Source organism: Sciurus vulgaris (genome assembly GCF_902686455.1).
Source record: "Sciurus vulgaris genome assembly, chromosome: 11".
Lineage (NCBI taxonomy): Eukaryota > Metazoa > Chordata > Mammalia > Rodentia > Sciuridae > Sciurus > Sciurus vulgaris.
The window spans coordinates 7,481,416-7,492,593 of NC_136472.1; the positions used below are offsets into that span (position 1 = coordinate 7,481,416).

The window sequence follows — 11,178 nt, forward strand, 5'->3', positions numbered from 1 at the left end:
TGTCCAAGGCAGAATGGAGCAGAGCAGGGCCAGGTTTCATCACATGACTCAGAGTAGTCCCTGATTTAAAATGTGGATTTTTACTTCTGGAATGTTCCATGTGATATTTTTGGACCAGGTTTGACCTTGGGTAATGACACTATTAAAAGCAAAACTTGTGATAAGGGGGTCACTGTAGAATTCTTGACACCCTTTCCCGCCATCCATCTGTAACCTGAAGGCTCCTTCCTGTGTCTGTGGAGGAATATTGTATTTCACTGCATAATTTTTGCAGATTTTATGTGAATTATTATTTTTTTTACAAAAAAGTGGGGTGTGACCATCATGTGAAGCTCTTTTTTTAAAAAACTGTGCTGGTATTACTTAAAAACTGTTTATTAGTAAACCATCTTTGGTGCAAGATTAGGATGCACAGAATACTCATGAATATACATTAAAATAGAAAAGTCCAAATCCACACCCATCATTTCTTCCTGACAGTTGAGTGAACATTTTTCCTGTCTGAAAAAAAAATGTTAACACATTAGTTGTTATTGATTTGTGCATTATAGTTGAAATATTACACTTGAGAAAATTTACTACAGTGTTGCAAATTACAGACTTACAAATGTAATCTTCTGTATCTGAAGGTTCTGGGTCGCTGTCCTTGGCATTGATATCTGACACGTGGTTTGCATGAGGGAGGGACACTGATGTAAGGTGTATTCACCATTAGTTCTGCATGCTCTAAACAAGCCTTGCAAGTCAGCCTTCGGAAATATACTCACAAGTCACAAAGCATGAGAACAGAAACCCGTGCCTATACCCCTGGCAAATGAAATTACACCATGCAGCGATTATGCAACAAAAGGTTATAAACCAACTTTTGGATCAAAAAAAAAAGAAAGTGGGGCCACAATGATTATGTGGTGGTGATGATCATGCTATGAGATAAGGCACTTCTACACTGAAGGACACAAGAATGACATGGGTCTGAGGATCCCTAGGATGTGAAATACAGGTTGCAAATCTCTTATCCAAAATGCTTGGGACCAGAAGTGTTTTGGATTTGGGAATTTTTTTCACATTTTGGAATATTTGTATATACATAATGAGATATTTTGGGCTGAGACCCAAGTCTAAAGAGAAAATTCATTTATGTTTCATATATACCTTATTCAGAGTCTAAAGGCAACTTAATATAAAATTTCACATAATTTTTTGCATGAAACAATGTTTCATGATGGATTTTCTGCTTGTGGCAATATGTCTGTGCTCAAAAAGTCTCAGATTTGGGAACAGTTAGGATTTGGGATTTTTGGATTATGGATGCTCCTCCTGTAATGTAGTGTTCCTGATCTCTGTTCCTCTCTGCGTATGCCGCAATGCAGGTCCGGAAGGGGAAATCTGGGCATATTGCTAATAGTAGTTCAGGTGACCAATTCTCACATGATAACCATTATGCCGCTGGCTCACAGGGGGCTTCCCAGGTTGGGCAGAGCACAGGGGACTGCAGTCCTGTCTCCTTGGGCAGAACTTCATGGTAATATTACAACACCCAGTTCTTCGGAAGGAAATAACATAGTGGGTAAGAAGAATTTAAATCTCCTCCTCCAGACCTGAAATGGCAGGGCTATCAATAGCTTGAAAAGCAGCAGGAACAGTGTTCGGATGTGTCCCTGGAATCCATGTTTTGGAAACAACCCCAAAAGTCACCTATTAATGGTGTTTGAGAAATGGGGCTTTTGGGAATGGATTCATCTATTCACAGAAAAATGTTATGAGCTCTCTCTGATGCACCTTGCTGTCTCACCATGTGATGTCTCTGCTGTTATGATATATAAGAAGCCCTCACCAGAGACCAAGGCCAGGGTCTTGGACTTCCCAGCTTCCAGAATTGTGAGCTAAATAAACCTCTAATCTTTGTAAACCACCTGTCCTTGAGTGTTTTGGTATAGCACCAGAAAATGGACTAAGGTGAACAGAGATCTGTTTTCTGGCTTAATACAGGATCCTGCTGGGTCACAGGATGCACGGGTTTTGGTGGAGGTATGTGGGACCATCACTCCTGTTTTTACTTATCCTTCTCCTTAAAACCCTGGCATATAGTAGTAATATGGTTAAGAGCACTGACTCAGAAAGCAAGGTGTCCTGGGTTCGAGTCCTGGCTCTGTCTGTTTCCAGCCACGAGATCAAAGACAAGTGACTTAATTTCTCTGTTAATTTCGGGTTCCTCATAAATCAAGTGGGGACATTAACAGCACCTCCCTCCTAAGGCTGTGATGATTAAATGAGCAGGTGCTGGTAAAGAGCTCTGAAGAGTGACTAGCAGACAGTTAAGTGCTCACGGGATGGCATTTTTAAGCCACTAAAAGGAAAACAACAAAACACCCAAGCTGTAATCACAGCCAGCTCCCTGGGGCCAAGAACCTTCCAGCTCACAGGCTGCTCCGCTGGAGCTCAGGCGCCTCTTTGCTTCTGGAGCTTGGAAATTTCCCTTTCTTCCTTGCAAGCTTGGGAAAGTTCCTGGTACTGCATTTGTGAGGGTGGATATTTAATTCCACATCTCTAAGGACTGTCATTGGAATATGCCATGTGCATAAGAAACTTACTCTTCCATTCAGACTCGAGGCCTTCCCTTTATTCTGTTATTCCTTCAGCCTTTCTGTTGCTCGCCACTGAACACATCCAAACTGAACTAGAAGGTGTTTACACCAGGATAGGCCAAGCTACAGAAACAAATAGGCCCCAGAAGGGTGATTCTTCCTCTTAAAGCAGTTTAGTCCAAGGGTCCCGGTTGGTGGGGCTGCCTGCCCAGTACTGTCATCAAAGCACCCTGGCACCCACCTGAATGCTGCTCCTGGGATCATCTGGTTGGGCCTGTAGTAGTTCCTTTTTTTTTTTTTTTTTTTTTTTTTTGTCACTGTGACCAAAATAGCAGACAAAAACAACTTAGAGGAGGAAAAGTTTATTTGGGGTTCACGGTTTCAGAGGTTCAGTTCATGGTTGGCCAATTCCATTGCTCTGGGCCCAAGATAAGGCAGAACATCATAGTAGATGGGCAAGACAGGAAAGCTTCTTACTGCATGGCAGTCAAGAAGCAGGGAGACCAGAGAAGGGGCCATAGGGAAGATCAACCCTTCTAGGGCATTCTCCCAGTGACTCCCCTTCTCCAGCCATGCTACACCTGCTCTAGTTATCACCCAGTTAGTCCATTCAAACTTAGATGAACCGATTAGGTTACAGCTCTCATTATCTAATCATTTTACCTCTGAATATTCCTGCATTAATAGAAGCTTTTGGGAAATACCTCATATCCAATCATAACATTCCACCCCTGGTCCCCAAAAGCTCATGTTCATCTCACAATGCAAAATGCATTTAGCCCATCTCTAAGAGTCCCCATAGTCTTAACTAAAGTTCCAGCATTGTCTAAAAGTCCAAGTCCAAAGTCTCATCTGAGACTCAAGGAAAACTCTTGGCTGTGAACTCCTGTAATGATCAAAGCAAGTTACATATATCCAGTATACCCTGGCACGGAGTAAACATTCCCATTCCAAAAGGGAGGAATATGGACATAAAAAGAATGGACCAAAGCAAGACAGAAATTTAACCAAATAAGTCCTATAGTTCCATATCTGGCACCCAGGACACATGATGGAGAGATGTGTTCTCCAAAGGCTTTGGGTATTCCTGCCCCTAGGACCTTGCCACTTGAGCCTATATGGCCTCTCTCTTAGCCTGGTTCTCTCTGTAGCAGCAGCTTTTTTTGGGCATACAGTCCACGGTACTGGCATGTTTTAATTCCTGGGCTGTCCTCTCCAGCTTCAGCTTCACCTTCATGGCTCATAGCTTCCTGCATCACCCTCTCAGGGACAGTCCGCAAAGACTGTGATCCTGACACACTTTGCCTGAATCCCAGGCCTTCCTTTGAAATCTTGGTGGAAGCCTCCATGACCCCCTAATTCCAGCGTATTGCATTCCTAAAAAATCAGCATGACATGGAGGTCTGCTGACAGCTCAAGCAGTAGCTGGCTTACTTGGACCATGGCTGCAATGGCCACTGAGTTCCTGGGTGACTAAGCATGATAAAACAAATCTGGGAAACAACTTTCTAGGCACTCCTGTGCAAGCTGGGTGCCCCCAAGTTCTGTTAAAGGAGTTTTCACTTCTACACTCTTGAGCCTATGGTCTTATAAATTCAGGAGATACCTTCAAGTCATTTTTCCTATGGTCTCTGAGTAGAGTACTTAACTTCTTTTTAATAGCAGTAATCTCTTCCACAACCATACCTTTCTTAGCCTCCATTTTACATGCACTTTTCTGGCCAAACTGCAAGTTTTTCAAATCTTTTTTCTCTTTTTTTCCTCCCAATTCTCACAATAAACCTGACTAGAAGTCAGCAGCAATATTCATGCCAATGCCTGAGAGCTTGGCTACCTTGAAATTTCCTCTGCCAAATTAATTAGTCTATCACCTTTAAATTCAATCTCACAGAAAGTCTCAGGACATGGACAAAATGTAGACAACTTCTTGGCCAGAATATAACACAAATGGCTTCCAGTCCAATTTCCAGTAGAGTTCCATTCCTCTCTCAATCCTCCTGAGCACAGTCTTTACTGTGCACATTCTTTTTTTTTTTTTTTTTTTTTTCACATAAGGGAGTTTATTAAGCAAACAGAGTGTCTCCCTGCAGGGTAAGAGAGAAAATGAGAGGAAAAGAAAGGGAAAGAGAAAGGGTACATGCTAGAGAGAGTGTGAAAGCCAGGAGGATAGAAAAAGTGAGGAGGACAGACAGAAGGATGAGAAAAGATGGTGGGGTAGCTACAGTAAAGCAATTGAATTCTGTCGGGCTAACAGGGGACCAATATCAGAGAAGGATACTTGCAAGCTGACTGATGAACCAATAGCTAGCTAGGATGTTCACAGATTGACAAGTGGTTGGGAGGCGGGGAAAATGGCTGCAACAGAAAGGTCAGGGGGAGCAGCTTTGTACATTACATTCCCCCGTTTCTGTTTTTATAAGAAAATCTTTTGCTCTCCAGTTCTTTCCAAAGCCTTCTCTCTCCTTCCTGCCTAAGTGACTGGGACTGGTTTTGCAGGTGAGATGTAAAAAGTCCATTCTCCTTCCGGACTTCCAAAGGCAGATGGTTTTCATGGACTTCATTTCCTTGATTTGACCGATCCCCTATTTCTACACTAACTGCCTGTCCCCCGTTCTGACTTCATTAGCCCCTCCAATTCTAGGAACTCCTTCATTGCTGTAGGGAAAGGGGGTGATGACCGATCTGCTTCTTCAAGCTGGAAGGGGGCAGCGTGGGGCAAGCAGTTTGGAGTTCCCTTTTTAGAAATTGGGTCAATTGAGGGGTCCATGGTAGAAGTCTGGTTGGGGAAGAGCAGGTTGTAAAGGCATCTGGGGGTGGGTGCTTCTATGAGAGAAGAACAAAAAGACATGAGTACTGAAATGAGATTGATACAATATAAATGTTGCAGAATCTGGAACATGCCAATGAATATCATCAAGGTGAGGGAAGTCGATAATTCCTCACCAGGGGGTGGAAGAACTGAGAAGTTGTTCCCATAACAAGGCCTAGCAAAGGTTGGAGAGGACAAGGTCTTTATTTGGGAACTTTAACATTGTCCAGGTTATCAGGAATGTAAACACAACATTTAGTAGAGATCTCTATACTTCTGTTACTAGCAAACATAGATTAAGCCTACCTGTGTCTGTAGGCTTTAAACTGACTAAAACTTCTGACTCTGGCAGTTTCTCTTGATAGTTATCAGGCACATTTGCCTAAGAATCTCTTTTGTAGCTTTTAGTCTTTATTCTAGTGGGCTAACACAAGTGTACATCTTAAGTTACATTTAAGTATTATTTCTTTTAAATGCCCAAGAATGGCTATATTTTGGTTTTAACTGTTTTGCTAGGTGTTTAAGATCAAGTTGGTCAAAGTGACCTGTTCCTGTCTGTTAAAGAGTCAGCTGAGTTCCCACAGGGGTCACTCATAGAGAACTTAAGAGCAGCTTCTTAGCTCCATTAATGCCATTGGTTAGGCAGGGTCTCCTTGATGAGGTGGCTTCCCTTGAAAGCATCAGGGATGTCTCCCTTTTTCCTTGACCCTCCTCTGCAGCAAGTGCACTGAGTGGCTTTTCCTCTAGTGGCCTCATCAGTCTCCTTGATCAGGAGGTTGTGTGACCCAGAGTTCCAAATCTCCTTAGAGAAGTCCTCTTGTTCCCTGGGTTCAGGCTGACTTTGAGGGCAAGACCAAAATATGGACTTTTCTTGACCTCTGTATTTAATCTCAATCTCTAAGTTTGATCTTAACCATCAAGCAAGTCAGTCTCACCAGTCATAAAGTAAGAGTACTGGGATTTAGCTTCAATGTCTATAACTTTACAGTTATTTACCACCTTTTATCTAATTGGGGTCTACATTATCTGTCCTATAGGTGATGGCTTTTCAAGTTAATCTATGGTGTACTTCTGCAAAATATCAGGCAACAGTTAGAATTTACAAGGAAATAAAAAATGGGATCACCAACAGTAAAACATTCAGTTTGTGCAATAGCTATCTTGAATTTTGGCTGAGTTATTCATTATATCCCCTGGTTGGGATCACAGTAATCTTTACAACAAACATCAAACTTTTGAACACAACTTTAAATGAGTTAAAGTGTGGCTTATTCTGGAGCCATTCTTATGTGTAACAGGGTTGTGAGGCAGAGCCTTATCTCAGGTAAGACTTCCTCTTTTGCCATGACCAGCATGACCAAATTCTCAAGTTCAGTGAGAGGCAAAGGAGTATAAACACAGATTTTGAAGATTAAGCTGAGATCAGATGGAACTCTGTTCTCTGATGGAAATGCAGATCTAAAGAGTTATGTCAGCAATCTTTATATATGTATGTAAGCATTATTCTTTGTTTACAGGAAAGTTCCAGAGACTAGGACATTAACATAACTTTTTTCAGAGCTGCAAAGTGCAATGTTAGGAGCTCTGTGTAGCTCTCAAGGAAGCCCAATTGTTCAAAGTTACTGTAAGGTGAGCAGGAACCAGAGAAGGGAGCTGATGAAACACTGGTTACCTAGCAAAAGAATTCATTCCTGCCCAAGAGCTGTGTACCTGAGATCAATGTACTGCCACAGCAGTTAGGCATCTTGTGCCCCTGCACAGGAGCACTTCCAGGTACCAGGCATGCCACAGCCATGAGGTCATCAGAGACCCCGATCTCAGTCACTGTTGTCCCATTTTTGCTATTGTGCATTACACTCTTTCTTAAATGTTATTTTAAGATGTTTACATAGATTGACTCCTGAGTCTATATGAACATTAGTTAACACAATTCAACATTATATCTAAAACATGAATTAAAGAAAGGCTGAGAGAGCTTTTAAGTTTTCTTTTGTGTGGCAAAGTGGCAAAATGCTTTCATGTTTAACTTTTAAACAAATCATGCTCTCAATAACATTTAGAAATACATTTAACAATTTTTACATATACCCTATTGATGACAGGTCCTATAATAGAACATTAAATGGTAGGTTTACCATTACAGACAAGTTTAATTTGGAGAATAGCAGCTTGATAAATTTTCTGCTTTAAAGGCTTGTATACCTAGAAAATATGAACACATTTAATATACAAAGAATAATGTTCTTAAGTATGTTACTCCATGGAATAACTTTGTAAATTAATTAGATGTCTCTAACAAACACATTTGAGTAATCCCATACATGTCAACTCTAATTCACTCATCTTATTGTAAAAAAAAAAAAAACAAGATATCAGACAAGTATAAAAAAACCAAGATATCAGACAAGTGTACCAACAGTATTTGCCGTCTCTTTCCTGTGGAAGAAAAGTCCTAGAAAAATTGATGTTACACGTTTTATAAACATCAACATTTAATGAGTTTGACCACCTAGAGACTTGTGAGTTAATTTTAAAGACATTTTGCTTCTATTAGTTTACCCAATTTAAATCGAACCTTTTTAAATCACGTGAATTAAAAATATTTGGACCCATTTTTAAAATTTTAATTTTTATGTGTGCTTATATTTAACACAAAAGTAAAGGCCTTGTAATATTTATCTCCATTGCAATGTAACAGATGTTTAAAAATAACTCTAGAGTTGGATAAAAAGAACTGATCAAAAATCATTAACCTAGGTATGTAGGATCAAAATTGTGAGCTCAAAGATACAGCATTTAAGAAAAACAAAAGTCCTAGAATAAAAATGATAATGGTCATTAGTTAAAGCATGAGAAAATGAGAAAGAGAGAAGAGGTGAAAGGGAGAAAAGTATTCTGAGTTGTAGCCCAGGAGAATTTTAAAATGAACACTCTTTTCCTTAGGTTTGAGACTCATTTCCCACTGCAACTTCCTCCATTTACATTTCAATGTAAGCCTTGACTGAGATCTGAATCTGAAAGTGTCTAAAATGTTCTAGCAGAAACTTGATGCTTAGGTCCTTTTAACCCTTTTTCCTAGTTAGTAATTAATTTAGGTTTGGATGCAGAAAATTGTCAAACAATTATCTCCCACTACTTGTGGGGAATGGGGCTGCTTATATTACATGGGGAGCAGGGGAAGACAGAGAAACAGGGTCTGGAGGCACTTGAGCCTGCAGGAAGAGCCAAGAAGCAAGAAAGGAGAGACTTGAAGATAAGGAATCCCTTTCCATCTGCCCGCTCGCTCACGGAAGCTGTGTGCCATTGCACAAATGGATTTTGATGGCTTTAAGTCGGGGGTCGGGCTAAGGGTTCCCAGGGTTGAATCTTCCAGCTTGGAGGACCCAGATTCCATGGTGGGGACTGATACAGCCCAGTCTGTGGCCAGGGCGTCCCGAGGCCAGAGTACTGGGCTGGAGATGAGGGGCAGCATATTGATTGTGTCATCACACAAGCACCAATGTGTGTGCCAGGCACAAGCAGAGAAGGGTTTGAGGACCTGGTATCGGGGTTTTCGAGTATGAGTGCGCCAGCGCGAGATGAGCCTCAACCCTGAGAATCTCCACCATAAAATCAGGAATCCACCCGACAGATAAGACAGACTATAGGGGCCAGCCGTAACTATAAAAGTTGTGGCTGGGGGTACCCCCACCCCTCAGCCGCCTCGAGGGTCCTGGACAAATTGCCCTAGGGGAACCGGCCTAAAGGACTCACCAACCTGAAGTCGGGTGATGAAGCAGAGCAGAGCATCTGGGCAGAATGGAAGGTGGGGCTGTGTCCAGGGGGCACTGGGGCTCAGATGGGGTTCCACTCGCTTAAGAGACTGTGGACAATCCCATCCCGAGTCACGGCACCAATGTAAGGGATCCCACGGAAACCATGCCAGACACAGGAAATCACATAAGGGAGTTTATTAAGCAAACAGAGTGTCTCCCTGCAGGGTAAGAGAGAAAATGAGAGGACAAGAGAAAGGAAAGAGAAAGGGCATGCGCTAGAGAGAGTGTGAAAGCCAGGAGGATAGAAAAAGTGAGGAGGACAGACCTGTGCACATTCTTATAGGCATTCTGATCTTCCCAGCTCCCACCAGAGTCATCCATTAAGCTCTGTTTACAACATTCTAAGGCTTCTCCAGACTGCCTCTCAGAAGTTTTCCAAACTCTTCCCACAAATCAGTTTGAAAGACTTCTGAGGGTTGGGACTGTAGCTCAGTGGCAGAGTGCTTGCCTAGCACGTGTGAGGCACTGTGTTTGAACCTCAGCACCACATAAATATAAACAAATAAAGTTATTCTGTCCATCTAAAACTACAAGAATAAATTTTTTAAAAAAAGAAAGACTTCTGAACCACATGGTCAGGTTAGTCAAGGTAATGACTATACATCCACCTTTTGGTAACAATTTCTGCAGTCATAAGATTTTTGTCACTGTGACCGAAATAGTGGACAAAAACAACTTAGAGGAGAAAAATTCATTTGGGGTTTAGTTTCAGAGATTCAGTCTATGGTCAGCCAACTCCAATGCTCTGGACTCACAATAAAGCAGAACATCATTACAGAAGAGCAAGGCAGAGAAAAATTGCTCACTACAGTGCAGCCAAGGAGCAGAGAGACAGGGAAGATGAGGCCTCCAGGATACGTGCACCCTCAATAACCCACCTCCTAGAGCAAGCACACCCCACGTGCCTACAGTTGCCACCGAATTAGCCCAATCAATAAGTCCAACTAGGATGGACTGATTAGGTTATAATTCTCATATTCTAATTATTTCACCTCTGAATATTCCTGCATTAACAGTAGCTTGGGGGACACTTTACATAACAGTGTCGTTCCTGCCCTCAGCATGGAGGGCACACATAGGAATGTCCATGGGCCAGTCCAAAAAGTGGCACATGTCACCCCAAGTCAAATTCCACTAGAAAGAACTTGCCATATGGTCAAGTCCAACCCCAAGGGAGGATTGGAGAGGAAGTGTAGATGGTATGACATGCCCAGTGGCAAGTTCATTACTATCAAAGAAGAGAGAAAGGATTTTGGTGACTACCAGGTACTATTTGCCACATGAGGAAAAATACTGGGTCTTGCCACAGGGAGGTCTAATGAGATTTGGGATTGGGAAGACCTTTTTGAGAAGGAACATTCCAGGAGGAGTCAGAGTTGCTCAAAAGACCACCCCAACCCCTTTGACATTTTATTTTGAGATAGGGTCTTACTAAGTTTCCCAGGCTGGCCTCAAACTTGCCATCCTCCTGCCCCAGGCAGGATCTTGCAGGCCAGGCATAGACTCAGCTCTCGCTCTGCACAGTGGGCAGCCATCCAAAAGCATAAGCAGGAAATGGATATAATCCAACTTTCATCCTTAGAAGATCACTCAGGTTCTCAGGGACCATTCTCTAATGAGAGAAAACAGGTTCCTGAGAGGATGGCTGCTCAGGGGTGGGGTGGAGGAAATCCAAGATGAGACTGGAGCCCTTGGTAGTACGGGAAAGCAGAAAACATGATAACAGGGACAGGTGAGTCAACTTGAAAGAACTTCCAGGAACCAATATTGGAACAATTTGAGCAACAAAGTAAATAACATAGCATTGGATTTTAACTCAAAGTATGTAGATATTCACGCATGCGCACACACACACACACACACACACACACACACACACACACACACAAGTCCACAGCCATTTAAATAAATAATTGGCTGGGCGCAGTTACACACACCTGTAATCCCAGTGGCTCTGGAGGCTAAGGCA

At 42.2% G+C, this 11,178-nt stretch overlaps 1 long non-coding RNA gene across 1 annotated transcript; it reads right to left on the reverse strand.

The window, feature by feature from the left end:
* Positions 1-395: 395 nt before the first annotated feature.
* LOC306640060 lies at positions 396-9,684 on the reverse strand. Its single transcript, XR_013757731.1, has 3 exons — positions 9,475-9,684; positions 606-4,598; positions 396-501 (listed from the first exon to the last, which is right to left on the reverse strand). It is a non-coding gene; the product is annotated as an uncharacterized lncRNA (long non-coding RNA).
* Between the last annotated feature and the right edge of the window lie 1,494 nt (positions 9,685-11,178).